This window comes from Myodes glareolus, chromosome 3 (genome assembly GCF_982192425.1).
Source record: "Myodes glareolus chromosome 3, mMyoGla1.1, whole genome shotgun sequence".
NCBI classification, from domain to species: domain Eukaryota; kingdom Metazoa; phylum Chordata; class Mammalia; order Rodentia; family Cricetidae; genus Myodes; species Myodes glareolus.
In genome coordinates, this window is record NC_142028.1 from 100,028,404 (window position 1) to 100,051,331 (window position 22,928).

Sequence of the window (22,928 nt, forward strand, 5' to 3'; positions counted from 1 at the left end):
GACAAGGCCTCGCTCTACAGTACAGGTGGGCCTGCAGCGCACTGTGTAGTCCATGCTGGCTTTGAATTCCTGGCAGTGCCACTTTAACCCACTGAGTGCTGAGACCGCAAGTGTGAGCCACCACGCCCAGAGAGCATTATGTGTTTATTGGACTTTGAATATATTCTGAGATAAAGGACAGTGCTTTTGGAAAAATGTGTGTGTGATAGCAACGTTCAGGTTAACCTTTGCTTCTTCAGTCCCCTGAGCTTGTATAACAGCATTTCAACAGCGAGCTGTAAGGAGAATATTTTGTTTTAGAAGGGGAGAGGGCTTGCAGTAGTCTTTCATTAAGTTGCATTGGTTTTATCCTTACAATATGTATGATAAAGTACTGTCTAAACAATTGTACTGATAGAATTAGAGAATAATGGAACTTTGTTATATTCCTTAGTAAGGAAAGAATATGTGACACATTTATTTTATTATAAAGATAAAGAGAAAAGGGTGAGAAATTGGGCCAAAGTAATGGCCCGTTTGGCCGAATTTGAGTACTAGGTATTTGAAAAATCTTAGTATGCTTTTTTTTTTTTTAAAAAAAGAGTAAATTTTTGTTTAAGCTCAAGCCTATTTAATAAGCATGTTCTAAGGACAAGAGTTAGTGTTTCCTACTAGAATTCTCTTAAATGCTAAAACCATTTGATAGACCTTGCTTGTCCTAGAACTTGCACTGTAGACCGGGCTGCCAGACTGACCTTGAACTCAGAGAGTTCCACCTGCCTCTGCCTCTGGGGTGTTGGGATTAAAGGTGTGTCCCATCACTTCCTGGCCGAACTAAGTATTTGAAAGGAATAAATGTTTCTTAAAAGAGGTGTTAAGAATGGGGCCAGAGTCTGACTGCTCAAATGGTCACATAACTGTGGACAAGTTAGTTCCTGGCTTCACCTCTGGCTAACTGAAGTTGAAGGAAGCGACCATACTGGGTCACTTAGGACTGGTTGCGATGATGCTTTGAGCGACTCTGTAATTAAGGCCCTGGCACTCACTTTTTAAAGATCTCGCGAGTACGTGGAGCCAATGTCCGTGTTTGAGCCTCACTGCTCTGTTTCCTAAGGCTACAGATTGAAGGCCTAAGAGCTGTTCCCATTGCCTCCAATACATACTGCAAGATTCTGTCCTAAGTTAATTATGTTGCCTCTGTATCCACCATATTGTCAGGATTCCTCCTTGTTGAAAACTCAGACAGATCTCATTTACCTTCAGTCCTTTGTCTATGTGTTGGGAGGAGTGCTTAGTGGGGATTGAGCCAAGGTCTCCACACACACTGTAGACAGCTTTCTGACACTGAGCTACATTCCTGGCCATTTTCAAGTTTCATTTGCAAACTGAGGACGAGCAGTCTATCAAATTAATAGAGAGTTTGAGAACTTGGGAAAAGTAGAAAACAATTCTGTTCCCTATAGATTTTATCTTTAATGTTTTTAGTAAAACTTTTTTTTTTTTTTTGCTTGTGGATTTTTTTTAGGCGACTAGAAATAAGTAGTAAAGTATGATAAATGGCCTGCAGGCTATAACATCAATTTCTGTGGTTTCCTGTTGGATTGCTCAGTGGCAACCCTACTATTATAGGATCAAGATGGTTGAATAGTGTGTAAAATCACATTTCTTTTTTTATGATACTGGGAGCGGTAAGTGAAAATATCAGATAACTCATCCATCTTTCCTATTAGACATTTGCCACAGAAAGCATCTTAGGGGATTTTCCACGCCTCATCCTTGGGCAGACTTGAATCATCTTATTCTTCCATCTAACCTTTGCAGGGTGAAATGGGGTAAATTTGAGTTTTCAGTCTTCATATCTGTTTGCTCTTTGGCTTCAGTGTGGGGGTAGTGGTGACAGAAACACGACTTACTTCAAGCACGCAGTTAGATGTTGAAATGAAAGTGATTCTTGATGTCCCTTTGCTTCACCATCTTTACAGTTACGGAGATTTCCAGGGTAGTATAATTCTATAAAATGTCAAGTAAGCACATGAACTCATGGTGCACACAACCAGTGCACTCCCAGGCTAGAGCAAATCCAGCTTGGAGGAGGGAGCTGGGTACACAGTCCCACCCCAAACTGTGGAGTGATTAGAAATTGTTAGCTTAGCTACTGAGAAAATAAGGGTCAGTTTCCCCTAAGAGTGTAGTCCCTGGTAAGTCGACTATACACCAGAAGAAGACCATGCATGTAAGAATATTTTGGGCAAAACTTATTGGTCTTAAAGGGTTTAAGAAAAGAAAAAATAAAGGGTACAAAATTGGGTGAATAGAAAAGGCAGGGGGTGGATCTGGGAAGACTTAGTGGAGTGACGATATTGGAAATGTAGTGTATGAAGCTTGAAACTCTTAAAGAACTAATAAAAACATAGCATAGGAACCAGGTGTGGTGCTCACTCCTTTAATCCCAGCACTTAGGATGCAGAGGCAGGCAGATCTCTGAGTTGAACATCAGCCTGGTGTACAGAATGAATTCCAGGACAGCCAGATCTATACAGAGGAATCCCTGTCTCAAACTTCCCCCTCCCCAAATATAATAAAAAAATTAAATCAGAAGGCCTAAAATATTTTAGTATTGGATAAAATTAACATTTGTAGGCAGACATAGACATCACTCTTTACATTTGAATTTTAAATTTCCATTGGAAGTTTTTCTAATAAAGTCACTGAGAAGATAAGGAAAATAGTTATTCAGACAGCAAGTAGCAGGCCCAGGGACTCCCACAGTGGGCGACATAGTCACACTGTACTTTTCCCTTTCCTTTCCTTTGTTTCTTGCTACGGAGCCTAGGCTGTTCAGGAACTGACCATCATCCTGCCTCAGCTTCCCAGTGCTGGGGATTACAGGTATGTGGTGCAGATAATGACTTTAAAGCTACAAAAGCTCTCAGAATTATTTAAGCACGTATCAGACAGTGTAGTCTGACGTTCTTGCCCCTTGGGGTTTGATCGGTGATGATGTGTGTGTTCCTATGATGAGCACAGTGATAGGGAAGTGTAAGTTAACAAACCAGTGCCTGGAAAGACTAGCTGTAAAGCAAGCATACAAAACCCCCAGGGGCCCAGAGACTTTGCAGGTGCTGCTAGGTAGGAATATCAACTGTTAGGTATAACCCCTTGAGTGGTAACCAAAGGTTGTTTCCTCCCCTTTAGGGAGAATAGCCCAATTCTTTCTTAACTGCCTGAGAACTTTAAAACTGTCTATTCTACCAGAACACTGTGATTTTCAAACATTTTTATCACGAGATTCTCCCTTCCTTTAAAAGTAAATGAAATCTTAACTCTTCAGGATTGAAATAGATAAATGGTATTATTTTATTAGTCTAATAAATACCTTCGAATTTAATAGTATTTGTTTGCTGGGATGAAGTCAGTCATGGCAGACACGGGATGTTTTAATGAAGATTAATTTGATAATACAGCTCTGTATGTCAGTTATTATTTGGGACCCATAGAGTGGTAAGTGATCAAGAATTCAGAAACAAGTAGTTGACAACAGCAGGGTGGCCAGGCAGGTGGGTGGGTGGTAAATTAAAAAAAAAAAATCCAAAGCATCCATTTTGAGCTCTTGTGCTATTTAGTCATAAGGGTAGGCAAGACTGCATGTCTTCCCAGGTCTGAAGCCTGGGATAAGCACTTTGTAGGTACCTATCTATTCTGCGCATATATATGTATATATATATATATATATATATATATATTTAAAGGCTAAATTTGTAAAATAACATGAGTATCAAGTTTATGGAACTAGGATGAAAATTTGAAGCACCTCTAACTAGTAAAATATACCATAGAAACTTATGGATTTTTCATTAGACATTATTTTCTACATGTGTTTTTCCTTTCTAAAGATTATGACTAGTCAGTCATCTGAAAGTATGATATTAACATTATAAAAACTTGTTCCAAAGGTTTTGGTAAAGGCTTATGAGTTTATTCCAGACTTGTTTTTGTTGTGTTACTCAAATTGGGTATTTATGTGCATGGGGGAGGGCAAATATATGCACACACATATGCTTGCACGCGCAGGCTCTTGAATATGTGTGAAGGTCAGAGCAGTACATCCAAATTGTTTTTTACGTTGTTACCTTGAGATTGGGTCTCATTAGACTGGAAACTTGTCCTTCAGCCTTGGTGGACTAAATATGGAACTCTTAGGATCTACCTGTCATTTAATGGGGTTTGGCAATGCCAGGTTTTTGTTGTTGTTTTGTTTAGACTTTTTTGTTTTTGTTTTAACATGGGTGCTGGGGAATTTGAACTCAAGTCCAAATCTTGAAGAACAGGTACTCTTGCCCATTGAACTACCTCTCCAGCCAGTTTTAAAATACTGGTTTTGAATTTCTCTCTCTCTTTCTTTCTCTCTCTCTCTCTCTCTCTCTCTCTCTCTCTCTCTCTCTCTCTCTCTCGTTGCACTATTATACCAGTGTCAGGAAATCTTCTAATCTGTTGTTTAATTTGTGAATACAGGAAATACATGAGATTCGAAGTAGTCGGTAGACAAGGGAGCACAGTATTTTTAACAAGGAACAGTTCTGTCATTGTAGGATGATAAATTACAGGGCAGTGTCTGGGTAGGGGGAAACAAAATGAAAGAAGAGCTGTATTAGCAAGGTCTGCTTGTGTGATCTTGTCTCATGCATGCCGTCTGTAATGATAGAGATCATTCCTTTAGCTGGTGTAGGATAAGGGGTATATGGTTAGGAAGAACAGGAGAGGGGAGGAGATCCCCTTTTGCATTTGTTGTTTCTTAACCATCCTCAGCTCGAATAGTCCTTGTGTAAGAGTGGACTGTTTTAGGCTGATATTTGCTGGCCTTTCCCCTCAGACATGAAGCAGAATTATTTACTCCATTAGTTATTAGTGAGATAAACTACCATGACTGAAGGTAACTTATAGAAGGAAGAGTTTATTTTGGCTTATGGTTCCAGAGGGAGAGTCCGTGCTGGCTAGCAAGGACAGTGTTGCCGCAGGAAGCTGGCTACCACATCTTACCTGTAAGCAGGAAGCAGAGTAACACCTGAAGTGGGACAAGCTTATAAACTTTCAATGTGTGCAAAGCTCCACGTCCTAAAAATTAATAACGTCCCAATTCTACCAACTGGGGACCAGTGTTAAAAAAAAGTCTGGTTTTCTCATCTAAACCACACCTACCTCCCTCATCTTTATAATGTGGTCCAAAATAAGCCTACCACCTTTGATGTTTTCTCATCCACTGCCTTATAGACTTGACTATCATAGCACTAGCCTTTGTAGTTTTGTTTCATTTGTATTTTAATAAATAAAGCTTGCCTGAAGTTCAGAGAATAAAATGGCCTCACTTAAAATAAAACTCAGCCTTCCAGACCAGGCAGTCGTGACAAGCACCTTTAATCCCAGTAGCCACACTAGTGCAGCAGAGTGGTAGTCGGGCACCTTTAATCCAAGCAGAATATAAGACAGAAAGAGACAGCTCTCAGTCTCAGTCTCATTCTGAGAATCCTGGAGGCAGGATCACCATTTCGGACTGAGATAGAGGTAAGAGCCAGAGTCTGGCTGTTTTGCTTTTCTGGCCTTCAAGTTGAACCCCAGTTTCTGTCTCTGGGTTTTTTTTATTAATTGTGCCATAAGCCTTTATTTTCTTAAACGTTGTTAAAATGTGAATTGGCTGGGCCTTTTGTCATGACTGTTGGACTATTTCCCTTGAATATTCCTGAACCGGAGACTTGATCACTGAACTCGGAGCTGTGCCCCAGAGCTTGTCAGTTTCATTTGAGCTCCTTTAGAGCTAATTGACTTTCACCTGAGCACGCTGCATGCCGCTGCATTCTGTTGTGGAAACCCTTCTGTGAAAAGGTCAGCTTGAACAAATATTTCCTGGCATTTTATTTGCGAATGTCATTTGACTTGTTAGTTCTGTATACCGTGACTTAATTTCTATTTTTTACTTCTTGCCTTTTTTCTTTTTTTAAAAAAAGTTTTAGAATGTGACATTTGACATCATTAGGGGCCCTCTTTATCGCACAGACACACACATGCAGAAACACACACACAGAAACACACACACCGTTTTAATTAAGTTTTGAGGCAAGGTCTAACTGTATAACTGGTCTTGAACTCACTGTGAAGCCAAGGCCAGCCTCAACCACTTAATCCTCCTGCAGCAGCTTCTGCGTCCTGGTGACAAAGATGTGCACTACAATATCCAGCTTTGTAATCAAATATCATTTGAGGGCCCTAAGCACTGGTAGCCCTTCCCAGTATCATGAAGAAAGAGATTCTCAGCTAAAAGGATATATTGAGTCCATAACTGCACAGGGATCTCTTAGGCAGTATACCACCTTCATTTCAGTTTTTATTTGAAGACTTAACCATGATTCTAACTTCAATTAATTTTCTTACTTTGTACTTTATACCTCTTTGAAGAAAACATTTTGCAAGATGGAGTTAATTTAAGCTGTGTATCTGTTCTCTATTCTCATATTAAATGGGTGTGATGAAGATTTACCAAAACTTGTGATTAGTACTAAATAATGTCTCTTCTTGATAGAGAAGGTGGTTTTATTAACACTAGTTTTGAAGGTTTTAGCATTTAAAGTCCATTCTTAGGAGCTAGGGAAGATGGTTTAATTGGTAATAGCATGGACTGAGCAAGCATGGGGACATGAGTTCAGTCTGGACCCTCAATATGTATGTGAAAAGCTCAGTGTGGCTGTCGACGCCTGTAACCCCAGTGTAGTGCCCTAACATAAACCTCAGGATCCCAGGGGTTCACTGGCCACTCAGTCTAGCTACAAACAGCAATATCCAGGCTCAACGAGTCAGGTAGAAAGTGATACAAGGGGACACTAGGCATCTCCTGGCTTCCAAGCATGCACTGGTCAACTAAATACACATGTGTGCGAGCACGTGCACACACACACCATATTTTTTACACATAGGTTGATGCCCATTCTCACCATTTGACTTGTTTTGTAGCCTTATTGGAATTGCTCGACTCTGAACTTCAATTTGGTTTTGGGAAAACATCTCCAAATAGATCTCTTTTCTGAGAATTCTTAGTGTCCCATGATCTGGGAGGAATGTAAAGCTTCTTTTCTAGCCTATATGTGATCATCATCACTAGGAGGTAGGACAAAGTCAGAATAGGAAGTTAAAGGAGACCAGAAAGTTGATTGATGCTAATATGTCAGTGTTGGTGAGCTAGACCTCTGGTGTATAGGACCTGCTCTCTTTGTGTGTGTGTGTGTGTGTGTGTGTGTGCGCGCGCGCGCGCACACGTGCGTGCGCACATGTGCATGTTTGCATAGGTGTACACTAGAGTGACTCCATCTGATAACAACATGAAGGTTAGACTCCTAAGTAGGGTATTATGGACCTGAGCAGGTTGTTACATTTAGCCATAAGGTATTAGCTGAAAAGTATCAAGAGTGCCTGCTTGTCCTTTTATGGATGCTCTCTTCCTTATGAAGACTATCCCTTTAATGTAAATCACAATACCCTTGCTAAAATTCTGATTTCGTCAACTAAGGCATTCATAGAGAAGTACGGAGAGCATAGGCTTCGATGTGAAGCAGCCCAGTATTTCTGCAGTGTTAGCAGATCACAGTACTTGAAGGAGGAAAAAAAAATGCTGCCTCTGTTTTCTTTTCTGTTGAAACATCATTGAAAACATTTAAAGTGTTGCTTCCTTCACTCAGATTTTTACAGATTTCGGTCTGTGTGGGGATGAGGGCAGTTTCTGTGAGGACATGGTTAACTTAGCAGATGCAGTTTTACATCTTGTTTTCCTTTTCTGTTCAATCCTTATGCATGTTGTGAATTAGAGTTTATTTTTAGTTCTTAATGAGTCCTTTTCTCATTGTACTTTTTGTTGGAATTCAACATAGTGTTTTCATTTTAAAGGGAGCCTGTGTATGACTTACCAATTTTGTATTCACACCATCCTCCAGCTCAATTAAAATTTTATGTTTCTTGGTGTAGGATGAGAGACTTATTACTTTGTACTCGCCCTTAATCTCCCCTAGCCTGTTTGACCTTGGACTCTTATCTTCAGGAAGTCAAATCTTCCTTTTAAGAGAAAGTTTTAGGGGGGTGTAGAAGCAGGTAAACTGTAAACCAGAATTACTGTTAGTCTTCAAGGTCACTGGAAGGTTTATTTCCACACACGTTTTAAAGTCCTCTTAAGGAGGACATTAACATAGGGGTTTGCAAGCTACTGTCCTCTGAAGTCTTCCTGACCTTGGTACCAGTCTGAGAGATTTTCCTAACACAGCTGTAAGAATGGTAGCTACATATTCTGGATTTTGGGGATCCAGTCTGTTTGGATGCTCACCTGCCTGGACCTGGAGGGAGGGGGGAGGAACTTGAACTTCCCACAGGGCAGGAAACCCTGACTGCCCTAAGGGACGAAGAGGGAGGAGGAGAGGGAGTGGGGGGAGTGGGAGGGTGTTGGGAAGAGGGGCGGAAATGGAAACTTTTATAATTTAATAAAATTTACTCAAAAAAAAAAAAAGAATGGTAGCTGCTCTGCTTTCACAGCATCCAAACAGGCTGCTTGTGGTGTCAAATCAGTGGCCACCTCTTTGTGAAGGAAGATTCCTAATGACATCACAGTTTAATTCCTTGGACTTCTGACTTTTCCCTTGTGATCCTAGGACTGAGGCAGCTCTCCTTAAACACAGTGCCGAATGCTTTTGCTCTATTGAGTCCCATAGCATTCACCTTTTCAAACATGATGGATTGGGATTTTTTTTTTTTATTAAACATTTTTTAAGATTTTTTTGTATTTTTTTATGTATGAATGATCCATTTCCATGTACACCTTTATTCCAGAAGAGGACATCAGATCTCATTTTAGATGGTTGTGCATCACCATGTGGTTGCTGGGAATTGAACTCTGGACCTCTGGAAGTCAGCCAGTGCTCCCAACTGCTGATCCATCTCTCCAGCCCTATGAATTGGGATTTAATGTGTTAATATCTCAAGGTTTTAGGCCAGATTTATTTTAAACTTTTAAGTTGCTGGTGTTTCTATGATAATAAAAGCTTATTTGTGGGATAAGTTCATAAGTGTTAGAAAAGATGAAAATAATTGACAATACTGATTTGTAATTTTTCAAAATATGTTTCTTCTTTTTAAATGCTAGAAGCCAAAAACTTTGACAGAAAGACAAGGTAGTAACCCCACTTTCAGGTTTTAGAACAACCTTATCTAGACCTGGTGTTAAAAGTCCATAGAAAGGGGCTAGAAGGATGATTCAGCAATTAAGAGTACTTGCTGCTCTCCAAGAGGACCTGGTTCAGATTCCTGATAACCTACATGAGGCATCACAACTGCCAATTACTCCAGCTCCGGAGGGTCTCACACCCTCTTCTGGCCTCCAAGGCAAGCATCTAATACACAGACATAATACCTATACATATAAAATAAAAATAAATAAATCTTCGAAAAGGTAGATTCAGAGTCATCTGAGCTTAGCTTCCTTATGCAGGTGAAGTTTTAGTCCTCTGAGTGTGGAAACCAGTGTATCTGAACCTGGTTGTCAAGTGAGGGGTACCTCGTGTTCTTTCCCTGGCCTTGAGCCAGACAGCTGTCTTCCAGAGAGTCCTCTCTTCTGTTTTCCCAAATAGGAGGGGACAAATAAGAGTGAAAATTTCCTTCTGTGACTTGGTTTTCCCTTTTACTATCCCCCTTTTCAAGTACCCTTCTATTCACCTTTCAAGAAGTCTCTCTCAAGCCATGCATGAGTGGAGCCATTTCCCCTAACCCCCAGACAGTAGGAACAATTCCTGTAGTTAGGAATTCAGTGTCCTCGAGAAGCCACTTTGGTAGTCAGATGCTGACCTATGTGACCTTAGGAAAACGTGGCGAATGGCTGTTTTCTGTGTTTTGCATCATGGTGACTCGCACCTCTTCCTTTTATATCTCGGGTCTATACTTTAGACTCCTGCCTTCCCATTTGTCATCAGCAGCATGCGTGCCTGCTGCTGCCAAAACATCAGTCCACTCCCAGTGCCTGACTGGTCTTGTACTCGGAAATTGGCTAGTGACAGTTCAAAGCAATTGCATGTGTTGGGGCTTAACAGAACACTTCCACCCCATTGTATGAAGTTAAAATAATAAAAATGTAATGTTTCTCATGGTTAAAGTCTCTCTCCTTTTTAAAGCTAATTTCCCCCCATGCTGGAGATTGAAACCAGGGTCTTGCAGATGTTAACCTTGAGCAGGGAGGAAGATGTCCCATGGCTGAGACTATCACCTATATCTATATCTAATCTATGTCTAATCTATATCTCTATCTATATCATCTATATCTATACACATCTGGTGATAGTGGTTGCTGCTGGCTCCAGGAACCTGTGGGAGAAGTTTGCCGTGGTTGGCAACGTCTGTTTTGTTGCCTTCGTTCTTCATGGGCTGATGTGACCATGTGTTGAAGAGAGAAGGAAGGTCATGGTTAGGGTATGGTAGATAGCAGACAATGGTCATGTAATGAGTGCTCAGAATATACTGGACTGTAGCAGCAGTCTAATGTAGTTTGTTTGCTAATGACTTGTTGATTATACCACCTGGTAGTTGTTTTGCTGTAGTCCTTTATGTAAACAGCAGCAGGAGTATTCCTTTTGGTTTAAATGGAAAGATTTTTGAGGACCCTTGTGTGCTCAAGGGGAAGTTGTCTCATTCTCTTATTAGGACCACTCTTACGTAAATTCTCTTTGTCTCTTTGTGCTTAGTGGGTGTGAGGCCAGAAAATGGGCATTTCCTCCCTGAGTCAGCTACCGAAAGCAAAGCCAGTAAAGGACTAAGATCACTTAGCAGTTTACCCCAGGACCCAGCTTCTTTTTCTTACTTTGCTTTTAAAGACATTATCTCAGTCTGGCAGGCCTGAGGCTCGATATTGAGCAGTTCTCCTCTCCAGCTCTAGTGAACGCTGAGATTGCATGCAAGAGCCCCCCAGGCCCAACTGGTGTAGGCATTTGAAGAGTCAGTGGAAGGAGGAGATTGTGATGGAGACATACTCTGTCTGGTCTGAAATGATGGTTTTTACTTCTCATTAACTCCGGAGGCTGGTTTATAGCTGCCTCCTCTTCCTTCCAAACACCCCTGTATCTATTCCAGTAAATTCCTTTTTGCTAATTAGCCAGAGTCGATTTGTAGTTCTCCTGATTTACACTGTAATGAAACGTGCTTGTGTAATGCACATGTTTCTTTCTGTTCGCTTTTGAATTCACCCAAAAGGAAGGTTATTTATACTGCGTCATCTTATCTTGAGAGTAACTCTTGTAACTGTGTCGCTTGCGTATTTGATACCCAAACTCAGTGTGCTCACCTCCCGTGAACTCCTCCACTATGATGTGTTCAGTCACCTTGCACTGGCTTCAAGTTCGCAGTGTTGTAAGAAACCACATTCTGATAGAAGGATGCCAAAGCAGAGAGGTACAGTAGTAGTGCCTTCCAGGTCACCTCATGGAATGCCCTCATCCCCACGTGACTGTGTCTTCATCATGCCTGTCATCCTTGAAAATGAGCAAAATAGCCGGAGGAATGACAGAGAAGACCAGCAGCAGTGTCCTCAGACTTGCAGGACACTTAGAGTGTTTTTTTTTTTTTTCCCTCAGAAGTCAGTCAAGTTTTACAGTTTCTGTTGCTTATAAGCAATTGGTAGTAAAAGAGACTCACTTGTGAATTACCTTCATTTATTCCGTTTGCCTATTTATTCCTCATTTAATGAAAGCCTTTCTGTGGCCATGTGTACTCTCAGGCATTCCATGCCTTTCGGGTTCTGTGGTACATGTCATTTTTAGTTGGCATGTGTTCATGGTACATTGCACTAGGTTTCATAGGGACATTTGCATACAATTATATAATGTAACTGCATATTCCACCCATGTTCCACCTCTCTTGTTTTTCCTCACTACTTTCGCTCCTTAGTTCCTTCATTCCACTAGATGAGTTTATATGTTCATAGCATATACATATGTATGATTTTATGTGACTGTGTGAAATCTAGAACCTACAAGCAAGAGAAGCCTAAAATTCCTGTCTTCTGACATTGGCGTAATTTCGTGTCTCTGCAGGTGATATAATTGTCTTCAGCTCAGCTCACCACAGTTGTCCCCTTCTTTGTCTCAGGCTTGAGTTCTCTTGGAAAAGATTTGTCTTTTTTTTTGTCTTTACTTGCAGTGTGCTTATTCCTTCTAAGTTTCTGCTGCAGAATGCTAAGTGTTTTCTTTAAAAGTAAATTCAGTCAGTGTTATGCTGATAACTTGCGGTTTGTGGAAGCTTAAAGGAATTAGATATCTGCCCTGGCTTTACCTGAAAATACAGTGAGGGTTGGAGCATCGGAAGCCTGGCAAAGATGACATCAAACTTTGGGAGGTAGTGAAAAGAATCTTGCTGAAAGCCTTAATTAGGTGATAAATTCTTCACTTAAAAGATAAAACTCCCGTATTCCTTTAATGCTGATACTTTGGACGCAGAGAATGGTGCATCTCTGTTGAGTCCAAGGCCAGTCTGGTCTACAGAGCAAGTTGCAGGACAGGCAGGACTGTTATATAGAGAGACTGTCTCTGGGGTCAGGTGGGGAGAAGATGGTGGACTTGTCTTAGCTCCTAGTCACTTAATGAGCACGGTTCTTAGTCATTTGATTTTTTTTTTAATACTTTACTCAAGTGTTTGGGGGTAACAATCAGTACTAAAAAGTGATTGTTTTCTGATGGTAAGATTCTACATTCAATTTAGGACAATCTTTGGATAAATTTTGATGACTGAGATTACTTTTAGTTCTTTTGTTTCTCTGTTTAGCTGAACTTCTGAAGACTAAGAAAGAGAAGAAACTTTGGGTTAATATTCATGTTGTAATGAGTGGAAGAAATTACATTCAAATTGTTATGGCATAGTTGAATTGAATAAAGATTTAATTTGTTATATTCTGTAGAGTTAAAATATCTCCCTTACAAAGAATGTTGCTGCTGGCCATGGGAGCTCCCTCCTGGGATCCTCAGCTTAGGAAGCAGAGGAGAGATGATCTTGAATTCAAGGCCAACCTTGACTATATAGTGAGACACCGTTTCAAAATCAAAAATAGATAAAACATTGGTGGCTATCAACAATATTTTCATCTCAAATAATTTGAGAAGTATCTGAAAATTTGAATGCACGAATAAGTCACATCTATAGATGTGCCAGACAACTTTTAAGCATGATACAGTTCTTCATCTTTGTGCTTATATTGGATGCAATTTGGGGGTGGGTGTAGATAAAGAACCCTAATAGGATTTAAGTGGGTTTTGCGTTCGGATCCTTGACAGTGTATATGTTTATTTTTTGTTTGCTAGATAGTATCTTGCTTGAGAAAAATTCAATAGTCTGGAAGGTAAATGAAATATTTTAATGTTGTCAACTAAGGAACCTAGAATAAATACTTCACAGTCTGTATTGTATTTGAGAATAGGCTGAATTAATAAGTGATCAGGTAGTGTCACAAAATAATTCTGTTACCCCTAAATAAAAAAGGCCATTTTACCATTTTTCCTGCTCCTTCATAGGTAGCAAGCAAGAATTTGTCAGTAACAAAACTAGAAAGTTGCTTGACACCAAGGTTATGTTGAGTTAGGGAAGAGTTGGCATTTAGTGGAAACTTAATTTCTTTAGGTTTACTTTGAGTTTTCCTTGAGTGATTGAACAACTAATGCTCTGTGATGCTACATGTAAGAAAATTCTTTAACAAGCTTCACTCTAGCACATAGGGCTAAAAGTATTTTTGGAAGATAATTTGATGAGGGTAAGACAGGTGGGGACATTGTGGTCACAAGCAATAGAGACACTGTTGGCTTGGCTTTTGTTCATTGGTGAGATGTGCTAAGCAGTTTAGGTATCAAGTTCATAAGGCTGTTTAGCAGATAGCCTTAAGCTCCTCGCCCTAGAAAACCCCTGTCTTTGTTCTAGTCTTGAGATATTTTTGCAGAGTAGGCATATGATGTGGTCCAAATAGCTGGCACAGAAATCGTCTTATTTCAGATGGTCTTAATATTTCATCTGATTTCATCAAAACATCGCACTGAGAATAAATAAACCACATGTCTTCTCTAGTGTCAGGTGAACAGAAACACTATATTTCATGACCTAAGATGGCTTAAAATGTAAGTGATCATGAATAAGCCCCTTTTAATTTCTACCCTCTTGTAGATTCATGGCCGTATGTGAAATGATAACACGGCAGTAGGAAAGATTACTTTTGTGTTCAGAATTTTCCTGCTTCGCTGGGAAGATGTGACTGGAATTGCCAGCAGTGGTTGCGTACACTACATTTCTGGGCGTGAGATTAAATATTTCACTGTCACCATATGACTAAAAGGCAAGCAAGCTTCTGCTTTTCCAGTTCAGTGAGGGTGATTTACTTTGATGCTGCTGCAGACAGAGCCACACTGCTCTGTGACCTAATGAGTCATGGTTTTCTGAGTATTTGTTTCTTTATTACAGTATCTGCGTGAATTTTCGGTTTCTTTGAGGCTGACAGTACCTCCTCTTCCCAACTTTTAAGTTGGTGATTTGGTGGAAATGCACAATGACTGATGTGAGTGCCCTGGTAGGAGCTGCACCATTTGGGGTTTCTCCTCAGAAGCCATCTGTTAATTGATGGGCATACCGCCATGTGGTCTGAGTGGTTCGCAATAGCTTAAGCTGCCCCTCAGCAAAAACAGAATGTGTATTTATTTCCATCGGGGTACTTTGTTGACTGAACTTGTGGCCGTGAGTCCATCTGACCCACAGGCTTTCCAGCTAGTTGTGATCCACTGGGGTTGTTCCCCTCTACAGCTGCAGAAACAGCTTTTTTGAGGTCCTAAAGGCCATGTCTGCAATATTTAAATCGGTTTCTTGTACTCAGTATTTATACCCTGGCCTGACAAAACACAATAGTCCGTTGGGGGATTTCTACTAGATATAAAGTTCAGTGCTTTTGTGTGACTGTTTTAAATTTAAGGGAGGAAAAATGTTTTTTATACATTTGAAAATGTTAACTGTCTTTGTTGATCAAATATAAACTAAGCAGAATGTTCCATACAAGAAGGAAAATCTTATTATTTATGCCTACCTAGATCTTTGAGTAAGGACAATGGCAGTCCTTGGGAAACTTAATCTCTGTCTTTGCTAAAAATATCACTAATTGAATTCTGCTCTTTTTGAAATAAAAGGAACTAAAGTGGGCACTTATCCCCAGGTACATGACTCTTTGTAGAGGTCACTGTATAGAACTTTTCCCTGTTGTTTGATATTACCGATTATTCCTTCCACAGTGACACAGGCTCTTTCCTTCTCTAACTTTTGTTAACTTTGTTAGCTGTGATAAACTCAGGCATGGGTTAAATATAATCTTATGACTCCTATATGCAATATCAAAATCAATTTTCCTGTGGTAAATTTCTTCCCACTTCCTTCCCACTCAGAATGGCATCTCCACATTCACATCCGTGTACTTTCACGTCGATAGGAAGGAGATGTTGGCTGTGCGGTGAGAACAGCAGCGCAGCGTCGATGCAGTGTTAATCTCCATGCCCGCGTAGGTCAGCAGTTTCCCTGTTATGTTACCATGCACGGAGCTGCAGACCCCCTGAGAAAGACTGGTGGGGGGGGGAGCTATCCTGGCCTTGCTTTGAGGGCGTTGCTGCAGGGCAGGGCACCGGGTCCAGAAGTTGAATACTGGGTGGAAGGAAGCTTCTGGAACCTGTGTTTCATCGAGATGAATGAGAGGCTCTCATGCATGCCTGGGAAGCTCATGAAGACTGTGGAAGAAGAGTGGGTTCTTAGGGATCTTGTATCTTAGTTGGCTTTTCCCCGTGACTGCTGCAGGCAGGCTGTTCCCAGGTGTTTTTCCTCAGGGTGCCTCTGTGAGAGGTCAGCCCTGTGTTGTGGAGTTAAACCTCTCCCAGGTCAGGCAGTTCTCTTGCCTCTGTGGCTTTAGTTTGTGTTGTACTTTTGTCCTGATCAGATCCTTTACACACTTCTCTACAAATTGTTCATCTTCCTCTGGGTGTAGCCCCCCCCCATTTATTTGTTTGTTTATTTTGATATGAAAACCCCAAATTTCATCTGTCTTGAAACACTAGACTTCAGCTTTTCATGTTAATTATTGGTTAAGCATGAAACTCCAGTGATTGACCATACTATTTCCAGTTCATTTCTGGTACCTGCTTCTCTTCCACCTGCAGTGGGGCTGCACATTTTAAAGCATTTTAGGGGTTAGAGACCATGTGGTATTGATTCCACTTTCTTTCCTACAGCTAGAAAACCATACTCTGGGTATGAAAGCATTTCAAGCAATCTGCTGAGGAGAGAAGTATCTTGTGTGGGAGACAGTTTTGGCAGTAAAAAGCATGTTTGGCTTTAGTTATAAGAATTGCTTTCTGAGCTTCTGGAAGAGGAGTATGTAAATGAAGCTTCATTTAAGATGAATCTTGTGATAATGCAGATATCTCTGATCTATCTGCGTTATAATGATGGATTTGTTTTGAGGGCAAAGTGGTTTCTGCACCTGCAAGATGCTGTTCCTTTCAGTTTTTTTTTTTTTTTAAAACCCATCTCCCTTTTATATGTGATCTTTTGGATGGATCAAGAAAGAATGAAGTTTCAGCTAGCTGAATATACAACAAAGTACAAGAAATCAAATGCAGGTGTATTTGGAGATAAGTTTTCTGGCTAGAAAGTTGTGACGTTTGGATGCACAGGACCCTGCTTCATAGTCAATCCCAAACTCCACCGACGGCAGTGAACTTGTAGGAGCTGGGATTGGGAAGACCAGCCCTGGCTCTGAAATCAGACTGATTTACTATTTATCCCTGAACAAGTTAATTACCACCTCTGAATCTCCATACTTGTGTCTGTAAAATGTCTGTAAATATGTATCCGTAGAATTAAATATGATGACTCTATGTAACATAAGGCCCGTTAGTCCCTCAAGAGTATTGTTAAGTAGTATAGTATTCTTTGCTTCCAGGTAGGTAGACATGCTTACAGGCTATTGGGAATGGACTTTGACCTTCAAACTTACTGACCTTTCCACAGTGGGAAATTTAGGATGTTGAAGTTTTTGAGTAAGAAGAAGATATCCTTAAAAAGTATGTGTGCAAGAAGAAAATTTATCTTTACAAGAATCTTATCATATAGACCTGGTAGAGTTTCATCATCTACTGTTTCTTCCATAGTTTGTATATCAAATGTTTCTACTTGAAATTTTGGACAAAACATGCTTCCTAATAGATTGCAAGACTGACATAATGTCCGAAAGGCTGCTCAACTAGGTATAGTGTTGAGGGGCTCTGGTTTTTTAAAGTGCAATATCTAATGAAAATGCTGTCTTGCAGCGAGTAAAAGCCACATTATTAAAAAAGTGGCATTGCTTCTCGGCGGACTGCTTACGGGTGTCTTTGTGTGAGTGTGTGCATGCGCCCGTGTGAAGATTGGCACCAGCTGGCAGTGCAAGCAGCAGCAGATGCCCTTTTTACTACCACAGTTGTCAACTGGTTTCCTGGTTTACCACAACACTATTTGGAGGAACAGAGCTCCTCTGCCCTCGTCTCAAATGGTATTTACTTGAACAACCCCACTGCTTTTTTAAGCAGGCTCAAGGCAAAGCAGAGCCCATCAGTGTCTGTGAATGGAGGCCCACCTATGTTGATTATAATGGAGAGACTATTGCAGGAGACCCAGGCCTTTAACTAGAAGTAGATCTGGCACTGGTTCAGAGTTGTTAAGGTCCTAACTTTGAACTATAGGGGCTGAGCTTTTGGTTCCCAGCCAGTGTTTGGCTTTTGCTCACATCACAGCAGCCGCACTATTTGAAGGTAGGGCTGCTGATGCTCCTTCTGAGCAGTTACCTGAACTAGTAAGAGACGAGTGCTGACTTTGGTCCTCACTGCCCAGCTGCTCTACCGTCTTACTTTCTTTCACATTGGAGAACCTGCTCCATGAGTTTCTTAAGGTGTGGAGTGGGAGGAATCCACTTACTGTCTCTCTTTAGATTAAGCCGAATTGCCCCAATATTTCTTGTATTGGATGCAAGACAGTCGTTGTACCTGGTGGAGCACTTGAAAAGTTAGAGGATTTAATATGCTCTCTCTGTTCTCGATAACCTAAGATTGAATTGTGTGGGAGTCCTTAATGCTGTCTGCAAGGATGATGTATTAGGAACCCACACTTTAGCCAACTTAAGCAAGGTTACACTGCATTGCCAGCAAATTCATAATTACTGGTACTGGGACTGTAGAAAATAGAGCTTTACTAGTTGTATAATCAGGACAGATATGGCCATTAAAATTAGCTCACAGAGAAAATGCCTTGGTGCAGAAGACATTAGACGCTCCCCATAGAATTAGGCTGTTTAGGTACTATTTACCAAATAATCACTACTTACAACTTTGATTTCAGCAGAAAAGTTTCAGTTTAAACTCTTTCCTTATGATCTCCATATATCTGAAATTCCAAAGCCATTTAAAGTATTAGGTCCTTTGAGTCCCGGGCCAGCTTTATTAATTAGCATTTGCGGAGAATATGAGTTTCGGAGCGACCCATCTGTTTTCTGCATTGTGTGAGCATCTAGGTTGAATTTTCTATCCTGGTAATGTTCTTCGGGGAGTTGGTCAAATTGCTCCTCATGTTGATATCTGGCTTGGACTGTAGTAACAGGATCCTGCCAGTGTCTCCTCTCCACTCATCTTATTCATTAGAGGGCAGCAAGGAGGAGCTGACCCAACTTAGTGAGTTGTTCAGATGTAATAACTGTGTCTGGAGGAGATTAAAGCTAAGAAGGGACTGGACATTTGGAGAGAAATGTGACCAGGAAGGCTTGCATCCCTCTGCTCCCAAGGTTCTCTCTCCCCTTTCCCCTTCTGTGTGCCACCAAGCAGTCAGCTATTAAGAAAGCCGATGAAGTCTGGATTGTGCCACTGTGGTGCCAGAGTTGTAGTGCACAGCCTGTCGGAACAGACACACATGCTGGGTGCCCAGGAACAGAAAGTCCATCTGAGGAAAGACAACATATTTGCAACTCGGTTGTGTACTGGGAGGAGGAAGGGGGAAGGGTGGCACAGTGAGAGAACTGGTTTTTTATATTAAAAAGAAAGAAATTCCCCTTACAAATCAATTTTAAATCTTATTTTTTCTCTCCTACTCTTTTTTTTAAGTTAAGATATTCAATTTTATACAGACGCTACTCAGAGATCACAAATATTTCTTTTTCTTTTTTCTCCCGAAATGTTTCATTGTTAGACTTCGGGGTGTAAGCTTAGTAGAGAACCATCAGCAACCTGTTTCTGGTAACTGTGGGATTTAAAAAAGATCCATGTCTCTTTTATTCTGTTATTTCATAAAACATTACTACTGCTCTAAATGAAATAATAGATACACATCAATCAGTGTAGTCACCTTTTATTGTTGATTCAACTACCAGGTTTTTACAGAATTCACTCTGCATTTTATTTGACTCGTTCATGAATAGTCTCGGCAGACTTAATTATATTAGTGAAAAAGCACTTTCAACAAAATTATATGCTGACATCCCATAATTCATACTTACAGATTTGTGAAACAGATTTATGTAAATCTATCAAATTACTCTATATAACATTATTTTTTAAATTGAGATTTCATTTTAATGGTATTTATAGAAAATTTTCATATGAGAAATTTTACATGAACTATTTTAAAAAATAGCTCATATGATTCCCTTCTGAAGACAGAACACTGTAGCATTTGAGCATCTCATCTCCATGTTCTGGGATCCATCTGGTACCCGACAGGGGCAGGGGAACGTGCTCGTCAGGGCAGCTCCACCCTAACCCACATGATCCTGGAATGCAGATACTGCCCTTGATTACTTCATCTGCCTGTGGTTCGCTCACTGCTTTGGTCACTGAACATTTATTTACTAAATAGTATGTGGTGGGGCTTTGTCAGGAACTGAGGTCAACTTGCCCTACCTTGCTCAGTCCCAGAGTGGAACAATCTGCCTATATTCAAATTATCCCAGTGCCCATCCAAATTGACTGGTGTATGTACACACACATGCACCCACACACATGCACAAACAGTAAAATCAGGCCATAGTGTGGGGACTGTTGGAGAGCTACTAGGGAGGGGAGTGATGGACACCACATATTAGGATCCAGGCACGGGGTAGCAGGAAATGCTGTTACAGATAGTATCAGGTTTCCGTGAGTAACCCAGTTCTGTAAGTGTGCTCCAGCACTGACACCTGAGTGCACAGTAGGGCATATCTGTAGCACCAGCGGAAGCAAAGCCAGGGACACCCTTGGAAAACAGGGCATGGTCAGATTGATTTTTAGAAAGACCATCTATCTAACTGTAGTGGACGATGGCTGCTATCTTAGATTCCAGAGCCCAGGGACAGGGTGATTAATCAGGAAGAGTGGAGAAGCAGTAAACTAAGTCAGAAAATTAATAACAAAGGATGTCCGAGCGAGGAAAGAGGCAGAAACTATTTAGCTGAACAAGTGGGCAGCATGTGGATGGACGTCAGCTCTCAGATCTTGGTCTAGTGGTCTGGCTTCACACCCTGCCATCAGGATAGGGCCCACTCTGCTGTGTTTAAACAGCAGTGCCAACCCTCTGTTCCCCACTCTTCACCCCATGTGCTGCTTCTCCTTATTCTTACTTGACTTGTGCTCATTGTCTCAGAGTGGAGGCAAGAGAGGAGGAACGCTGCCTCACCTTGGCCTACTCCAGGGCCTAGCAAAATGGAGGTTTTGATAGTGAATGAATGGATGCTTAGTTTAGGTGAGAAATACTTACACGTAACTCTTCTCCACAAGTTCTTGTTGAGAAAGGTCTCATTTAATATTGGTTGGATAAAATTAACGTGCCAGGTTTTTAATCAAGAATTATGGTAGTCTATTGCCTTTAGTTTTAGACCTAAGGGGGTAATTTGATATTTTGAACACTGGTAGTAATTTGAAATAGAATAAAAAAGTAAATAAAGTGACCTTTGAATGCAACGGGTCCAGAAGATTGTGTATTTTTAATTAAAATATGCAATTAAGTTTTTAATTAGAGTATGCTGTTAAAAGCAAAGTCGGTGACTAGGGAGTGGCTGCTGCTTTGAATTATACACAATTTGGAAGAAGCTGGCATTTGCTGTGTTTCCCTCAATACCACTTTAACACTAAACAGATTCTCTTCATGTTTAGCTCTTCTTTCTGTGACATCCCCCACCCCCACCCTGATGGTGTGGTCCTCTGTCCCTGTCAGGGCCTGCTGGAGTGTTTCAGCTCCATGCTTCAGGTCATTAACCATGTTTCTAGTAACTTGTTCATGTACTAGTTGCATTTTAGACACATTTTCCCCCCGTCTTGTGAAGGAAGGGATCCTTTTCTATAATGTGTATGCTCAATTTAAAAAGAATGCAACTAAAAAGAAATGCACAATTTCGCTGGGGTGTGGTATGTGTCCAGAGAGTTTAGTACTCCTCTGAGTGGCTGTGTAACTGTCCATCCAAGCCGTTCCCATAGCATAATTCTAGAATCCTTGCCACGCTCTTAGATCCAAAACTTGGATTAGTGGTTTCTAAACTCTTGAGAGAATACGGACACAGGTAGCGTCAGAGGATAGCTGGGGACAAGTGATGCTAGTACTATTTGTTTTTTTGTTTTTTTAAGAAACTTTTTTCTTAATTGTGTTGACTTCCATAATTCATCATACTTCAAATTTAAACATGTAGCTTTGTAAGAGTTTTTCAAAGACTAATTTTTGGTTTGGGGATAAACAGTGCACATATTCTAAATTAAGGGTCACTTGGGACTTTGGATGATACAGGGAAAGGTGCTTGGCTTCCAAGCCATCCATTGTAGCTCCTGTGGGTGGATGACTGGGGAGTACAGGAATGAGAGACTGAGTTCATCACTGTGGCCCCTGCTGGTGGGTGACTGGGGAGTAGGTCCTGACTCAGTGGGTTTTTAGTTGTTTTCTTTCCTTGGTGTTTGGTTTGCTATTTTTTTTTTTAATAGAAACTTGTAACCAGAAATACAATATAAATAATTTTTAAAAACAGCATAGACACAAAGAATAAACTGTTATTTGCCAGAATCGACAGGAAGGAGACAGTAGGCAACCAATAAATTATTAATAATGCACATATGTGTATGAAGCCTATCAGAAAATATCTAGTGCTGAAGACAGCCTATGTAGCTGAGAGAAAGACCACAGCCTCTTTGTCCCACATGCAGTGCCTAGCCTCATAGCTTTATCCTATGCTTCTTGTGTTGTAGAGGCTGATTGCCAAGCTTTGGATTCTATTCTTGCCTTTGTGCGAAAACTGAGTTTATAACCGAGCAGTAAATTATCACATAACTGCCCGGGAACAATGGGAAGTCACTGTCCATGTCTGTGATGCCTTTGTTTACCTTAGGCTCAGTAAGTATTTGCTGACCTGGATAATTCATGCACTCCATATTGGAAATCTGTAAGGTGCCTAGCACTCTAATTTCATGCAATATGTTTTGATCCCTAAGTGACCACTCACTTCTCTATCCACCCAACTTTGTGTCATTTTTTTTTAAAAGAGCTTAAGTTCAGTTTGTGCTGCCCACCTGTTCTTGGATGTGTAGCTTTCGCCTGGAGCTTGGGAGACCTACCAAGACAACACTCTTGAAGGAAATCAACTCCCCATCTTCTAGCCGCTGTCATTTGTCAGTGAATCTTTCCCTGGAGGACTTCATGCCTGCCACGCCGCTCCGTGCTGGGAGGCTGTCTGACCTCAGCTTGCATGGCTCTTGTGTGCCCTTCAACAAACACTGTGATTTCATATGTGCAGCTGTCCTGCTGTGTTTGGAAAACAGTTTCCTTGTGGCTATCTACCGTCGCTGGCTCTTACATTCTTTGTTCCCTCTCTTCCATAATAACCCCTGAGCCTTGGA

General features: G+C 40.8%; 1 protein-coding gene across 8 annotated transcripts in view; it reads left to right on the forward strand.

Moving 5' to 3' along the window:
* Elavl2 (ELAV like RNA binding protein 2) overlaps positions 1-22,928 on the forward strand; it is a 132,603-nt gene that overhangs the window by 68,772 nt on the left and 40,903 nt on the right. The window lies entirely within an intron of this gene.